This window comes from Sorex fumeus, unplaced genomic scaffold, assembly GCF_029834395.1.
Source record: "Sorex fumeus unplaced genomic scaffold, SorFum_2.1 ptg000063l, whole genome shotgun sequence".
Lineage (NCBI taxonomy): Eukaryota > Metazoa > Chordata > Mammalia > Eulipotyphla > Soricidae > Sorex > Sorex fumeus.
The window spans coordinates 19787100-19804198 of record NW_026606120.1 but is presented as its reverse complement, the minus strand read 5'-3'; the positions used below and the strand labels follow the sequence as shown (position 1 = coordinate 19804198).

At 43.7% G+C, this 17099-nt stretch overlaps 1 pseudogene; it reads right to left on the bottom strand.

Moving 5' to 3' along the window:
• Positions 1 to 15814: 15814 nt before the first annotated feature.
• On the bottom strand, positions 15815 to 15936 carry LOC130036322 (uncharacterized; annotated as a pseudogene).
• Between the last annotated feature and the right edge of the window lie 1163 nt (positions 15937 to 17099).

The following is a 17099-nucleotide window of genomic DNA, read 5'->3' as shown; positions in this document are numbered from 1 at the left end:
TTCAATCCTGGGAGTAGGACTGTATATCTTCAGGTCATCCCACTGTTATAACTCACTATCTGTCTCCACTGCTCACTCTGTAGGCTAACACCAACCTTCAGCTTCAGGTTAGAACCCTGGGACAGAGTAGAATCCTCAATACTGTGTCATATCCTCTTCTTGAGCAAGGCTCAACCTGGTGACTTGCTGACGTCCTTCTGCAGAATTCCCTACCTACCAGCTCAGGTCCTCACAACCATGACAAAGCACTGACTGCCTCAGCCCCAGACTACAGAAACACCTTTAACTGCCATCATCAAAGGACAAATGAGTTTTCTACCCACAGCAAACAGCACAGCTTTGAGAAAGAACCCCAACTTCCAATTGTTGCTTCTGAGAACCTGGACCAGGACGATGAGCTGAATGGACCACAATTCCTCACCCACAACACCTGGATTATAAAGGTTTGCTGTTGAACTCTTCTAGGTAAAGGTAAAGGTAAAGGCCCTCCCGTTGATCGTCGATTTGCTCGAGCGGGCCCAGTAACGTCTCCATTGGAGACTTTGTTGTTACTGTGTCTGGCATATCAAATACTCTCGGTAGCTTGCCGGGCTCTCCGAGAGGGGCGGAGGAATCGAACTCGGGTCGGCCATGTTGGCCGCTTGTAAGGCGAACGCCCTACCCGCTGTGCTATCGCTCCAGCTCTTCTAAGATAAATTATTCTGCCATTGATGACTAATACTCCTCCACTAGGTTGTTGACCATTTTAAAACCTCAACTCATTAGTCTTTTGTTCCTATTGAATGCTGTCATTGACACAAATAAATGTCCCTAATAAAGTGACATGAAATTCTTCCACCTAAGCACCACTCATAGGAGACTCTGACACTGATTCTCAGTTATGAAATAATTATTGTTTGCATTTCATTCACAGCCTATGAAGCATCATATGGTCCTTGATTTACTACCCCCTTCACCCCCCTGTCAAAAGAAAGCGTTGAGTGGAGACTTTTACAATACTGCCATCTGTCAATGAATTTGAATTTGATGTGTCATTCCCATGAGTGTATGTTCCTGAATCCATACTCATAGGAACTCCCAGGATGCAGCAGGGTTCCAGTCCTGGGTGACTCATCCCTCTGTCTTTTTCTGTATCCTAAGGGGAAAATTGTGCCAGTCAGCCCAGGATAGAAAGTGCTCTCTGTCTTCCAAGCTCACAGCAAAGGGAGACAGTCAACCCTGGAGGAAGATCCACTGAGAGAACAATCAGAGTTTTCTTTCATTGTTTTCCTTTGACTTGAGTGCTCCAATTTACCCCTTTCAAGAGTTTCATAGTCCATCGTTGCCTTTCATTTCTGTTCTTTCCTTTAGCTGTCACAACACAGAAGAAAACAACACCTTGTGGGGGGCTCCTTTAGTGTTCTGTGCCACCTAGGGGTTCAACCTAATGGATTTCAAATGAGTAATTTTCTGTTTCAATCCAGAAGGAGGACAGGAGAGTCCTCAGTCACCTTGTAAACCAGGTTCCAACAGTTCTTTTCACAATCACTTAATTTTAATTTAATTTTAATCTCAGGAAAGTATATGGGTATATAATTTCCCTTTCTGGTCATTTTGATTGATCAATGGCATTAAATGCATTCACATCATTGTAAACTTATTATTTCCTTTTGTTTTCCAAATATCTTCATCTTCCCAAATGAAAATGTGTCCATTAAACAACTCTCCTCTCGCAACCTCATGAACTTTTTACATCTGTAAAATCAACTATTCCAGTTCCTATCTATAAATGGAATCATATAGTATTAGTCCTATTGTCTCCAGATTCATTTATCTTCACATGCAGACTCAGTATTCATCTATATTGCACCACGGATCAGAATTTCCTTCTACAAGCAGTGAAGTTAAAATAGATTTCATTTTAAAGTTTTGAGGAAAAGGAGAGAGAAAGAGAGAAAGAGACAGAGAAAGAGGGAGAGAGAGACGGACAGAAAAGCAGAGAGAATAACATATTCCAAAGAGAACATGGAATTCTCCAAAGGTGAAGAGAGTTCCAGTACACATCCCAGTATTTAAAGTATGAAGGTCTGAGGGAAGGTAGAAGATGTGGGTAACACATGTGCTCAGGTACCAGCAACACATGGACACTAGCAGCACTTGGGTTCAGCAACATATGTGCGTACTTCCCTTGTCAAGTTGACTTTTATAGTATTTCTCTCAAGCTGCCCTTGTGGGGCTTTTGACCTAGATAAGAGTCTATTGCTAGAATGGTTGCCAATGTCTTCATCTTCCCAGATGAGTTGGGTGTGATTGGTGGTCTTCTTTGATATTCCTTTCCCAGTCTTTATTTTTGCTGGAGCTTTTCTTGGACAGGGGTCCAGCTTTCTCTAGCCCCATAGTAGTGCCAGGTAAAGGTCTTATCAGACTTTAGTTCCCGTGTCTATAAGGTGGGTCCTGGAAGCTCTAGTTGACTTTGTTCACGGGGGTCTGGGGGTGGTTCTTCCCTATCTTCCCTATTCACAAGGACAGAGTACCCACCCCCACACCCCAGTCTTCAGAACTAGCTAAGGAGTGAGAGACACAGACTAAGGTCACTTGGAAGAGGCCCCCATGAGCTGCCTTTTCTGGTCCTTCTACTTCCTGCCTCTCACTCACCTCTAACCAAGGCAGTGAGCTATGCATAAAGAATATAGAGATGGACACAATCATGACAGGTACCACATGGCCCTGGATTTGTAGAAGAATCTACACATGTACCCAGTGGTAGAGTTTTGAAGGAAAACTACAGGCCTAACAAAAAAAAAGAAAAGGCTGTGAATGACCTAGATTGAAAAATATCTCCAGAAACAACCATTTACTTACTTATGGATTGATTTATAACAGAGAAACATAATTCAAGGCAGGCCAAACATCCATAAGCAGGTTTTATTCCACGAGACCACCCTCCACTCTCCTTCACACCCCTAGTTCATTAGCATAAGACATGCACCCACAATTTGCCCCATTTCCTTTAGAAATGGGGCGGAGGAATCGAACTCAAGTCAGCCTGGTCAGCCATGTGCAAGGCAAACACCCTACCCGCTATGCTAGGATCTTTTATCTAGATGAGAAAAAGAAAAGAAAGAAATTCTGTAGTCAAGTATATTTAATTTGGATGGCAAAATTATGAATCAGCTTTTATTTCTTCCACTATCTATGACAAATCTTTCTCCTTTCTCAGACTGAAGAAGAAATCTCGGGCGGCTATGAGGATCTTTGGGGTCGTCTCTGGGTTCTGCTCCCCCAAAATCAGGGACTAAATTGTCCAATATAACATAAGTCTCAAACTATAATGAGCTCTAGCCATGTTTCCTCAAGAATGACAGCAAAACTAACCATATTAGAGAGGTGGGTGAGCTGGACCTTTTTTCCTGTACCCATGATATAGGATTTTCAGGTCGGGCAGATGGAGGAGAGATGGAGAAGTAACATTTTCACTGGATATTGGTGCCATAGGGTGGCAGATGCTCATATCCTGAGTGTTTTCTATCATTGTAATCAAGTGTATGAAAGAATCTCAAGTCATTTTAAGAGGGCCTGAGGACATTCACATTCCTGCAAAGTTATTGGTCATCTCTAGAATTTTTATCTTTTCCCAGACTGAACCCTCCTGCCCCCCACCCTACACCCATTAAAACACCTCCCCACACTCTAATCAGACACTCACTTTTTTCCTCTTTCCATTTAGTCTGACTCTTTCTTTTGTTGTGTCGTGTTTGTTGTTTTGTTGTATTTGAGGAAGACATCCGGTGGCACTTCAGACTTACTCTTTGCTTTATGCTCAGGGATAAATCTCAGTGATGCTGAGGAGCCTGAGCGATAGCACAGCAGTATGGCGTTTGCCTTGCGTGCAGCCGCCCGGGGAAGCCGGGTTCAATTCCTCCGCCCCTCTCGGAGAGCCCGGCAAGCTAGCGAGAGTATCTCGCCTGTACAGCAAAGCCTGGCAAGCTACCCGTGACATATTTGATGTGCCAAACACAGTAACACCAAGTCTCACAATGGAGATGTTACTGGGCCCGCTAGATCAAATTGATGAACAATGGGAGGACAGTGCTACAGTGCTGAAGAGCCTATATGGAGTGCTGGGGATAAAATCCAGGTTTGTCCCATGCAAGGCGAGCACCTTACAACAGCCCCTGATTTGACTCTGATTCATCAATGTCTTCCTGAGTTCCTAGAAAAGATCTCCACCTGCATCCTCATATGTGCCAAGTCATGGATTACATGGCCCAGCACTGGCAATGTGTCCACAGGGCTCATATGTTGGGTCCCTCACCCAACACGCTTCACATAGGCTCCTGGCTGATTTCCACCTGCTCTGAGGACACATATTCAACCTATCCCACTTGACTCCGGAAACAGTAGACTTGGAGTTTGACCACGCCAGGCTCAGGCACACACCCCCAGCTTTCTAGGGACTTTTCTCACCTCCACCCTTTTCTGGCACTCACAGAGAAAAACAGCCCTTGAAAGACCCAGAATTCCCCTGGTTCTTTTATTTATTTATTTATTTATTTTTATTTTCATTGAATCATAGTGAGCAACACTTACAAAGCTTTCATGTTTGAGTTTCATACAATGATTAAATACCCCTCCCTCCACCAGAGCACATTTTTCACCACCAATGTTCCCAGTTCCCTTTACCCCTCCCCTCCTCCTCCCTCTATGGAAGATCATTTCCCCCATACTCTCTACTTTTGGGCATTATGGTTTGCAATACAGATACTGTGAGGCTATCAAGTTTGTTCCTTTATCTACTTTCAGCACCCATCTCTCATCCTGATTGATCCCTCCAAACATCATTGATTTAGTGATCCCTTCTTTATTCCAGCTGCCTTCTCCCTCAGCTCATAAGGTGGGCTTCCAACCATATTTCCCCACTTCTTCAGAAAGATTTCCCCAATCCTGCTCAGAACCTCCTGCTCAGCACTGGAGATGGGCACTTCTAGGGATGATGGATAGAGAAGAGGCTGAGCTAGCCCCTGGCAGGGTTCTTCTATAGTCTAGCCCTGTCTGAGCCAGTGGCCAATGTTCTGAGACTGCTTAAAATCCTGAGTCCTGACAGCTGCCTGCCACATAGAGCTTACTTCTTTTATGGCAAGAAATCCTGTCTGGAGCATGCAGGCTAAGGTCAAAAAAGAATGCCCAGCCGGAAAGGGATTGATCTCTCTGACCAAACTCTGCTCAACGTCCTTGGAGCTCTTAATTCTCTGTCCAGGTGTTGAGAGAATGTTGTTGCTTCAATTTAGCCAGAGTCTGTCAATTTCTCCAATCGCTCTCAGGACCTAATTAGGTTCCTCATCCAGGCCCCTCACCACCCTGTGCCCCCACCTCTCCCAAGCAAGAATCCTAGCAAGGGGCCAGAGAGATAGTACAAAGACTAAGACACTTGCTTGGCACCAGCTGGCCTGAGTTCCATAACTCGCAGCACATGTGGTTTTCTGAGCCCCAGCAGGAGTGGTCCCTGAGTATCACCAGGTATGCCCCACTGCCAAAAAAAAAAAAAAGCAAAACAAAAACTAAAGAGTCCAATTAAGTCAGTTTAGCCAGAATCTCTATCTCAGTTTCATTCCTCTTTCTCCCCTATAAATTCCTACTTTTTCTCATTGTATTTGGGAGTTTACTCCTTTCCCAGTGAAAGGACTCCCTTGTGGCTTCCTCTCCACTTGAACGAAGTTGTCTTTAACCATCCACTGACAAGTGTCAGAACATTATCTTTAACACCCAAGCAGATGTCTCTTCTCTCCCAGGGTCAGACCAAGGAGGAGGTGTCAGGGTGCCTGGTGGTGCCAGAACCACATGCAAGACAGCAGCTATGAGGTGATTGGCCTAATCCAGGTGGGGAATAACATGATCCAGGGCAGTCACTGAAACGTATTCTGGAAAAATTGTTCCAATTTTAGGTTATACAATAGCTACTTCAAAATCATGAAAAACTTGGAGCTCACAAAATAGTACAGTGGGGTGGGAGCTAGCTTTGCACCCAGCTGACATGGGTTCAATCCTCGGCACCCATATGGTCACCCCAAGCCTGCCAGGAGCGATTGCTGAGCACAGAGTCAGCACTGGATGTAGCCCCAAAACAAAGATGGAAAACTCCAATAGTCTTAGGGAAAAAAGTCACAAAGAACAAAAGTGGAGTCCCAGACTATCTTGGAGGAGACACACAGATGGCGCAGAATTAGCCCACACTTTGGACAGACGGGGCTGCAGGCATGATCAGTAGGTGCTGCCTGATGCCAAGGGCCCATTTCCAGAGACTTCCTGAGGTGCGTCTAAACACCCAAACTCTGGACTGGGTATATCTGTGATTCCCCAAACTTCACTGTACCTGGCCTCTTAAGTACCAGACCAACAGGGAGAATGAACAAAAGCAGTATATGGGATGAATGAAGTGATAGTAGAAGCTACTGGGGAGTTAATGAACTTCATGCTGGCCTCAATGCATTGTCTTCTGGAGGGAGACCTCGCTTATCGGCCAGGTCATTCATTATCATGGGAAATTAGTATTACACACACATACACAGAATCTTATTTATCCACATATCAATTGACAGATGCTTAGATATTTCCACCTCTTGATGATTATGAGTAACATCACAGTAAATAAGTAGATACAGTTTGGAGGGCTCAATACCCTATTTTTATTTCCTTCATAAAGAAACCCAGAAGTGGAATTGCTGGTTTTTATGCTAGTTTTTTCTTTAATTTTTTTTTGAGAAACCTCCAAACTTATTTCTATTGACTGCACAACTTTATATAATTTCACCAAAAATCCCTTTACATTTAAAGAAACCAGGGGAAAAAAGAAAAAGAGGATCAAAATTTAGTAGAAAGAAGAAAATAATCAAGATCATGATAGGGGAAAATTTTGAAAAATGGATTAGAGGCCAAAGCAACAGTACAGTGGGTAAGGCACTTGCCTTGCATGAGGCAACCTGGATTTGTTCCCAGCATGATGTATGGTCCTTTGAGTTCCACCAGGAATGATCCCTGAGCTCAGAGCCAGAAGTAAGCCCTGAGAAACACCAGTTGTGACCCAAAACCTATAAATAAAATTGAAAAAAACATTGAAATGATAATGATAATAGAAAGAATCAATGAAGCTAAGTTTGGAATGCAGGTGAGGGGTGGTTCTGGTTTTTGACTAAGAAGAGAAACAAGCTATACCAACCTTTTGCTATTTTTTGACCCAAGAAGAGAGGGAAAATAAGACTCAAATAAATTTTAAAGCTGAATAACCTCTTTTCACTATACCCTATATGATGTATTATTTATGACTTTATTATTGACAACACCCTAATTCCAACCTGGCAAATGCTTCAACTCCAGACCCTCAGCAGAAAGGTCATCACCTTTGCAGGGCAATTCGGCCATGCATTTGGCAAACCACAGGACCCACCTGTCTGGCACATCCAAGAGGAGATAACAACTGTGGAACTAGGGAGTGTTGATGGCACAGGTGAGGCACCCTGAGGCAGGTAAGTCTCCTAAGGAAACGCAGAGCTCTGGTCCAAGGGAGCATCCCAGGGCAGGTAAACACTGTGGTCAGGTAAGCATCCTTAGGCAGGCACAAAGTTTACAGGTGAGTGGCTGCCTCTGATTAAATACTATCAGCCTGAAAACCTACTGTGACCTCCCTGTGCAGACTCCTGCCCATTCTGCTTCATTTCCCATGGTCATGGCTATTGAAACACGGTCTTAACTAAAGGTTGTCCTCCTCACTGATCTTCTTTTGCTAACGCCCAATAGGGAGCACTAACCCGAGGGCATGTTGCAAGATCTCCTGTGATAATAAAGACCAGAGCCACAGAAACCCCTGAGAGCACCCCTGAGAGCACTCTACTGGGAACAAGGCAATGTGTGCTTGCACCAAGAACACTCAGATATTACAATGAAAAGACAGATACTACCCTTGATTTTAGCTGAAAGACTGAGAAGCAATGGCATGGTGTTCATGGGAAACTCTTGTCACTCTGCACTTCAGCTTGACCGAGGATGCTAATGCCGCCCTTGCTGACAAATGCCATTCCACACTGCAGAAGAGAGGGAGTTCTCTCTGATGGAAGTCAGGACCTGTTCAAATTTGTTGAGGTTAAAGATGGGAATGGAAGCTGCAGTGTAAAGCAGGTGCTTGAGAAGTTACAGAGGAAAACGCGAGCAACATAAAACATGCAGAGGCTCTTCATGGGAAAGGACGGTTCTCAAGGATGAGTCCAGAAAACCTTCATCTGGATGATTGATTGAGAGACTGTCGGCTAAGAGCCATATCACTCCTCAAGAATTTGTTTCAAAGGCAAGGGTTACTCGTGCATGAATCAATAACCATAGCTAACCTTCAGTGATCTAGATAAAGGAAGATTAGGATGGACACAGGGTGGGAAACAACGTCAAGCAATTTGGTTCATTATCAAAACAGGCTTATTCAGAAACCACAAAAAGACAACTTAGAATATTAGCAAGAGACACGCACGCTTCCTTGAACCCAAACCAATGCCAGATTACTTGAAGGGGCTGCTGCTGGCTCGAGAGGCACTGTGTTCCTCCTTGTTCTGGCCCAAAGATGCAGCTTCCTTTCCCCTTGAAGAGGCCAGATTTAGAGCTCCTGTAGCTGGCTGACAGCACATGCATGGGTTTTCATGATCACCTAAGTAAGTTTCTATGACTCATTTTTATACTTCCTAAACAATAATTTAAAATAAAGTTATTTAATAATTATATTTTAAAATGTGACTTTATATCACTGCAGAGGGAATGGGAGTTATAGGATGGGGGGGCACTGAAACAATAATGGGGTGAAGACACTCTGGGGGAAGGTGGGGTGTTGGAATGTTTTGTGAGTGAAACCCTACCATGAACAACATTGAAAAATCACAGTACCTAAAATGGAATTATAAAAAAAAAAAATCACAGTCACGGTCCTCCCATTGTTCATCAATTTGCTCGAGTGGGCCCAGTAACGTCTCCATCATGAGACTTGTTGTTACTGTGTTTGGCATATCGAGTACGTCACGGGGAGCTTGCCAGGCTCTACCATGTGGGTGAGGTACTCTTGGTAGCTTGCCGGGCTCTCCGAGAGGGGCAGAGGAATCAAACTCGGGTCGGCCATGTTGGCCACTTGTAAGGCAAATGCCCTACCGCTGTACTATCGCTCCAGCCCTAAAAAAAAAAAAAAAATACACTACAGAAAAAGAGTTAGCTTTAGGGTTGAGGCCTAGCTCCATATGCTGAGGCCTAGTGGTCACTAGCCCTACAGAATTCCAAGTAATGCTGGAGATGATCCATGAACACACAACTGAGGATAGCCCTGACAACTGCCGAGTGTGACCTTCAAACTGAAAAAATAAATGTTTAAATGCTTCCCAGAATTCTGAGTACATGTCACCCATATCTTGAGATGTACACTGTCATACTTTAGTGCTTGGATGTATACGGGGGCTCCCTCTCCACTCTTGATAAGGGCCCATCTTCTCACTTGAGCACATTATTCCTTTCCTCCTTCTTCCCATCCCCTCATGTTCTCAAAACTTCCAAATAAAACCTATTATACTTCAAAACAAATTTTAAGTAAATTTTAGTTTCAAATATTTATACGATATAATTCTTTATTTTAACCCATTTGTTTGGCTTCTGCTTCAAATAGTTCCAGGTGTAGGTATGTGGTTAAAGACACAAGCATGAAGGAACAAATAGGGATGCAGAAGCTTGGCCATCTGGCTTATTAGCTGAAAGTCACATGACTCATGAGTCAATCACTTCACTTCTGTGAGAATTAGAATCCTCATGAAGAAACAAGAACATTTACCTCCAGTGAAGATGTTGGAGTGACCCAATAAGATAAGGCATGTGAAAATATTGTGTGTTGTGAATCTTAGTTGTGAGAGTGTTAGTCATAGTAATATTAATAATTACATTTTAAATATGATCTACTTAACTGCCATCAAAACTCACAACCACAGACATGCTAAATAGAGTAACCTTGTTAGTCCCTGAAAACAAACAAAGCTTATGCTTAAGGCAGAGATTAGCACCTTCACTTGGAGCCTTGGTCATATTGACAACAATGAGTTCAGCCAGTATACAAGAGGGGGAAAAAAACGAGCACCAGGTTTCAATGGACTAAGACAAAATAATAGGAGATTTATATTTTTTATTTACTTTTATTTATTTTTTTCTTTTAATTTTTTAAAAATTTTTATTAGTGAGACAACATGAGGTACAGTTGTAGATTTACAAATTTTGTGCTTGGGTTTCAATTGAGATTTATATTTTGAATAAATAAAAATAATTTTCTTTATTCTGTTTGCTTTTGAATGGGTGGGGAGGCAGGGGAGTCACAAGGACAGAAGATTTGACCCTCTGTTTCACGTTTGAATGCAATTTCCAAAATGACTATCACCTTATGAACATAATTGTGCTTTTCCAAAGATAGAGCATTTGATATTGTGACAATCCAACACAAGGTGTCAGAGAGTATCTGAGACGTGGTGCAAGAGAGGGTTTCTCTTTGAACCCAGGCCCACAAATATTTTCTTGTGGATTGATAATTGATTCATCGCAGTACTTTTATTTTTCCCAGAGGTTGTATATATTGTTTGGAAGACTGGATCTTATAGATGTTATATGGTCATGTGTTCAATTCATAGATGATGAAACTGAAACCTGGACAGTGACAGAGTTTAGTAATCTGGGACTAAAGAAGGTTCCAGAATCCAGATGCCTCCTTGGCATCAATCTTCAATGTTCCAAGTCTTTGTGTAAGTCTGTGGCTGTCAACACCAAGTTGGTATTTGAGTTTTAAAGAGATAAAAGAAAACAAAAACATAAAAATGCTGGTACGTCCCTCTTCCCTCCTTGCCCCAGTTAATTTAGACAAGACAGGAAGTGACAGAGTGGTCAAAAGGTACAAAGTCCTCCATGATGTTTTTGCTTGGAAACCAAGGTCTCCAAAAACAGGACCCACTGTTAACGTATAGAGAGTTGTTAAATCCTCATCTAAAGAAGTGGGTGATGGAGACCTGAGCTTCTGGCAACTGGGCTAGGCAGGCTTCTGTCTGCCAGGAAAGCTCCTGTGAGAACGTTGGCAGCTATCCTTTGCACGCTGGCTGGCTTAGTGAACAGGCAACTTAGCACCCATGAGCAAACAGACCAGCCTGAAAACAGCCTCTGTTTCCCCAGAGGAAAATAACACATATCATGAAATTTCCAGTCTGGTTTCACTAAGCAAAGAACAACTTACCATGGGCCCTGGGGAGATACCCTGATGACGGAGTGTTGCATCACACATTGGGGCAACACAGCGTTGAGAAGGTGAGCGCCAGCAGGCTAGCGTCACAGGAGAGGGGCGGAGACAGCCAGCGCCCCCACGCAAACTCCAGTGCACGCAAGCAGCAAAGGGTTCCGTGACTTGAGGGTTCTACCTTAATCTTTTACTCTCCACCTTCCCCCCGGAGCCCACCTGGTACCGGTGGATCTATCAGACCACGGATCCCTCCTCAAGCCTTTCATTTCATTTTTGCCTTTGAGATTTTCGCTAGGAAAAAACTTTCTTGCCCTTCTGATCAATGAAAAAATGGTCTCTCTCTCTCTCTCTCTCTCTCTCTATATATATATATATATATATATATCTGAGGTGAAGTCATTCACAATATAAAGCAAAGGGATATTTTTGTTGAATGAGATTGGCTGGTTTCTCACATGAATTTGGGGACAATCCCCAGGAAGCACCAGAGAGAGGAGAGAGGGGCGCATGGGAGGAGTGCATTGCTTTTGTACCTTTGTGCATATTGAGTTTTTCTGGAGCAGGGCTTCCCTGGGAAATTAAATCTGAGCTGCATCAGTAGTGACCTGCTCAAGAAGCTCTATCTAGTGTCCAGCAGAGGGGAGCAAAGTCTTCTCCAGAACTCAGGGTGTCCTCACATGGGGGTGACAGGGGGAGGGCAAGGCCAGGTGTATGAAGTAACATGGCCCCAACAACCCCAAACAGGCTCCCAGTGCAACTCCACAAACACTGACCTGCACAGCAGAGAGGAGATGGTTATCACCTGTGGAAACAGGCAAGCAGCCAACCGCTCCCTGGACTCTAGGTGTGCGAGATGCCATACTAGCAGGTGGCTAATTGTCATGTTGTGGCAATTCTCAGCCTTCACCCTGGCCATAACACAAGGATTCCACCCCTGAATTGGGGTGCAGGTGACCCAACCAGCCTGGAAACCTGGTGAAGGAACCAGATATCCCTGCCACACTGAACCCCACAGGAGTTCCACTGGTTGTCTTGCCCACAGCAGTTTTAGTTGTTATTAAAACAATAATAATGATTAAACACAAAAATAGAAACAGCCAACAGCATCTCAGCTGTTCTGCAGCACTGTGCAGACATGCAAGTGCTCTCTGCCCTTGGGCTTTTAGTTCTAGGGGCATTTGTAAATATTGGCTATGAACCATGGAGACTTGGATGATAGACGTGTCCCACCCTGCGAAGCACACAGGCTAATGAGGAGAGGAACACAGAACTGATCATTTGGACATGGTGTCAATGGGTTTTACTGAGCAAGCACACAAGGACAGTGAGGCTAGAGGGAGGATATCCAAGTCTCTTCCAGGCAGGAGTATGAGGGGAATGTGGCTTGGGGAACGACAGAGAGGGCCCAGGAGCTTAATTCTGGCAGCACAAAAGGTGGCTCAGGAGCTGCAGGATTTCAGAAGTTGGGCATGCAAGTGGCTATGAAGTAGAAGGCGCCAATCAGACAAGTTCTATGACGTTGACAATGGGCAACTGTACAAGGGCTGTGAGTGGGCATCCCTGCACAGTGCAAGCCAGAGCTCTAGGAACCAGGGTTCAGAAGTTGCAGGAAGTGACAGAGGGCAGAGTTGTCCAAAGAGGAGGTGATTATGTACAAGATACAGAGGGCACAAGTTTGAAGCTGAGTTCTGATTCCATCTGAAAGAATAGACATATCTGTAACTGTAAACTTTCAGAAACTACCTATAAAACAGTTTAAAGAAGCAAATGGATTTATTTTTTGTTTTGTTTTGGGGTCATCCCTAAGGCTTACTCCTGCCTCTGTACTCAGGAGTAGTTCTCTGCAGGACTCAGAGAACTATACACCATGCTAGAAATAAAACTGGGGTCAAAGGCATGCAAAGCAAATACCTTGCCTTTTGTATTATTGGTCCAGTTCAGAATTAATTCTGTAATAAAATGGATTTTTGCCAAAATGATCTAAAATATTATTAGCCTCAAAATACAATCAGCACAAAAAGCTTAATGAGTTGTTTTCATTCTTTCACTGTAGCACTGTCCTACCGTTGTTCATCTATTTGCTCGAGTGGGCACCAGTAACGTCTCCATTATGAGATTTGTTGTTACTGTTTTTGACAATATCAACTATTCTGTGGGGAGCTTGCCAGGCTCTGCCATGGAGGCGGGATACTCTTGGTAGTTTGCCGGGCTCTCTGAGAGGGGTGGAAGAATCAAACCTGGGTTGGCCTTGTGCAAGGCAAATGCCCTACCCATTGTGCTATAGCTCCAGCCCCATTCTTTCAGTCTTTAAAATTCAGTGTTTAACTATTAACGTCGAGCCTAACTTCAACACAACAGGGAACTGAAACATACACTTGAGTTGATAGACAGGTAAGAATGAAAGATCCTTGGGGAAGGGAAATATGTGCACTGGTGTGGGTGTGGTGTTGGAATTGTGTCCACAAAAAAACACAATAAGTGGTATTGTAAATTTTAAAAAATTAATAATAAAATATTAAAAGCAAAACAACAAGTTCAGTCTTTAGGGCTGCAGAGATAGAATGGTGACTAAGGTCCTTGCCTTGGACATAGCTGACTCAGGTTCAAATCCAGGCACCGTATATGGTTTCTGAAGCCCCACCAAGAGCGATCCCTGAGCACAGAGCCAGGAGTAAACCCTGAACTTCATCAGCCGTGGCCCCCAAACTAAATTAATTATAAAATAAAAATAAAAAATGCATTTAGATAAAACTTAATTAAAATGTGAAATGCATCACACATGGCACATCACAACCTAAAACAGCCACATTAAAAGTGTTCTAGGTCATCCATGACTGAGAGTGGCTCTGTCAATCCATAGAACTTTGTATTCTCCAATGAAAAATTGGACTCACTGCCAAACTTGCTCATATTTCTTTGCCAAAGGTTCAATCAAAAATGCCCCAGCTGCCACTGTCAAAAGGCATCTAGAACCCAGAGAGTTCTGCTAAAGCCATAGAAGTTGGCTGCTGGGAAAAGTTGTCTTAAAACAAACATACGCTTCATAATTCCCTTTGATTTCTAAAGCCTGAAGGAGAGAGGGTGGCAAGGGACAATTTGCATTTTAATAAACACTGTCTTTTGCAAAATGATTCTCAACATTCTTAATGAACACTTCCCAACAACAATAATTAACATCAGAAAGTGCAGAGCCAGCATCCACTAATGAACACCCTGCCCGGCCCAGGCGGCCCTGTTTTGATGGACTTAAATAAAAATCTTGCCTCTCACACTAGGCCATGCAAGGAGCTGTGTTTATGCAACTCCTTTGCTGGAAGGAAAGTGGCTTGAATAACTCACCAACACACAGGGGGATTAGTATTACAGGCATCCCTAGAACACGAGGGATCTGTAGCAAAATGTTCAGTGCTTATGACCTCAAGTGAAGCACTGGTTGTCCTTTTGCAAATGCACAAAGCAAGCAGTAGGAATATTATCAGCCTCATATGATGGGTGTGTTGGTTCTGCCATATTGGCCCCCGTCCCATGACAAATTGTCCCCCCTAGCTCGGGGTAGATAATTCTGGCTGAGAATCTGGCCATATTCAAGGGATTGATAGAGTCCCTGACTTTCTAAGGCTCTTTCCCTCAAGCCTTCATACCAGCATTGACTGAGCTTGTGGAATCTCCACAAGAGATCTCCAGATGCTTTCCATTACACAATTTTAACCAACGTGCGTTGGTAGTTACCTGTTTAAGAGAACCTTACTAATATTTATCACTCTAATCTTGCTCTAACCACAGAAATAACATTCATGAGAAACTCAGCTGATGCAAACAATAACCCAACTGCTGTGTGTAGTTGAGCTTCATACATCTTCCATACAGCCTCATGTCACTAATATGTATATTTTATAGTTGGGGCAACCAGAAAAGTAGAATAACATGGTCTGGTAGCTTGGTAATATCTGCCTAATCTGGTTGATTTGAGTGTGGAGTTTTTACGTAAAGACACACACAACCTCCTTAATTTGTCTAGGGTGAGCTTTCTGGAGTGAGAAACAAATTATGTCAGAGTTCTAAAACAACCCATAAAATTCCTACCATCATCTAAGCATTTTTTTTGTTAAGAAGTAGAATTTATTGTAGTGGAGATGGGATGGGTTGGTGAGGGGGTGCTACAGGGAGTTGGAACTCAGGAGGGCAGTTCTGAGGCTCTCAGGAGAACAGCTCTGGTCACTGTCCAGAGACCCATGACTCAGGATGTATTTTACCCCACAGTCATGTAGGAGGAGCTGTTCTTCAGTCCCCATGGCTTCAAACTCATCTTCCTTAAACTTAGTAAAGTCCCACTTCTTAAAGATCTTTGGGTGACCAGGAAACTGGAACTTAGCCCAGCACAGAGACTCAATCACACAATCCTTGTTCTTGAGTTTGGTGCAGGTGGACATGATGATGTGGCCAATCTGGACCCTGGCCACCATTCTCTGAGGCTTTCCAAAGGCCCCCTACATAGCTGTTTGAAAACTGAGATTGGGGCCAGCATGAGAGCAGATAGTAACATCCACTGCAAAGGACTATCTCCAAGGGTTCTTATTGTAGCCCACACAAGCCACAGACTGGGGTCACTTACTATCTGCAGCCACTGCACATGCAGCCCCGTGGGGAAAGAGCATGGTCAGCTTAAATGGCTGCACTCAACTATGCATCTTAATTAATCCTCTCTCTAAAGTGGGAGCAAAATGAGTGAGGGGGCAGGCAGGCACATTGGCTCAGCCATAAAGCACATGCCTCATGGGTGTGAGGCCCTGGCTTCAAACCTTGCCATCACAAAAGCAAGGGGTAAGGCCCTATACTCAAGAAGAAATTATGCATCCGTTGATTTTTAAGTTCATCAAGAAAGATGACCCAGTGTCACCTGATCTAAACCAGTAGGAAAATTCTGGTTCTATCCTGAAAAAGATTTCTAATGTGAAAGAACCAATGACAGGGTTAAGAACCTGAGAATATCTCTAGTTGCTGAGAAGACACCCCAACTGAATGAAGAGATAGTACAGTGGTTAAGGCTTTTTGCCTTTAATGTTGCCAACCTGGGTTTGAACCACAAATGGTCCCTCAAGTTCCACCAAAAGTGATCCATGAGTAAAAAGCCAAGAGTAAGCCCTGAGCATCACTGGATATGGCCCAAACTCCCCCACCACTCCCCCCACACACACATACACACATACGGATATACATAAAAAGGAAAAATAAAAAAAAAGAAGGAGGGACCTCAGTCCTACACTACAAAGAAGTTAATTCTGGCAGCAGGTACAGGAGAAAACCCAGCACTCCAGAAATATTCAGCTACCAACTTGGATGCAGCCTTAGGTACCCCTGACCAGATCCACTCCTGGCCAGGTAAACTTGGATAATGACAGTATGCAGTTTCAACATACCCTCCTTATCGTCCTTGTCCTCATCCTCGTCCTCCTCCTCTTCCTCTTCCTTCTTCTCTTTAGACTGGGCTAATCTACCTGCAAAAATATTATTGAAAATGCCTTCTTACATGGACACACCCTTTTTTTTTCTTTTTGAGTCACACCCAGCAATACATAGGGGTTACTCCTAGCTTTGCACTCAGGAATTATCCCTAGCAGTGCTCAGGGGACCACGTGGGATGCTGGGAATCGAACCCGGGTCGGCCGCATGCAAGGCAAATGCCCTACCCACTGTCCTATTGCTCCAGCCCCGGACACGCCCTTCTTATCCAAAGTCTATAATTCACACAATAATAACAATTCATGTTAATATGTGAATTCTTAGGCTGGAGCGATAGCCCAGCAGGTAGGGCATTTGCCTTGTGGCCAACATGGCCTAC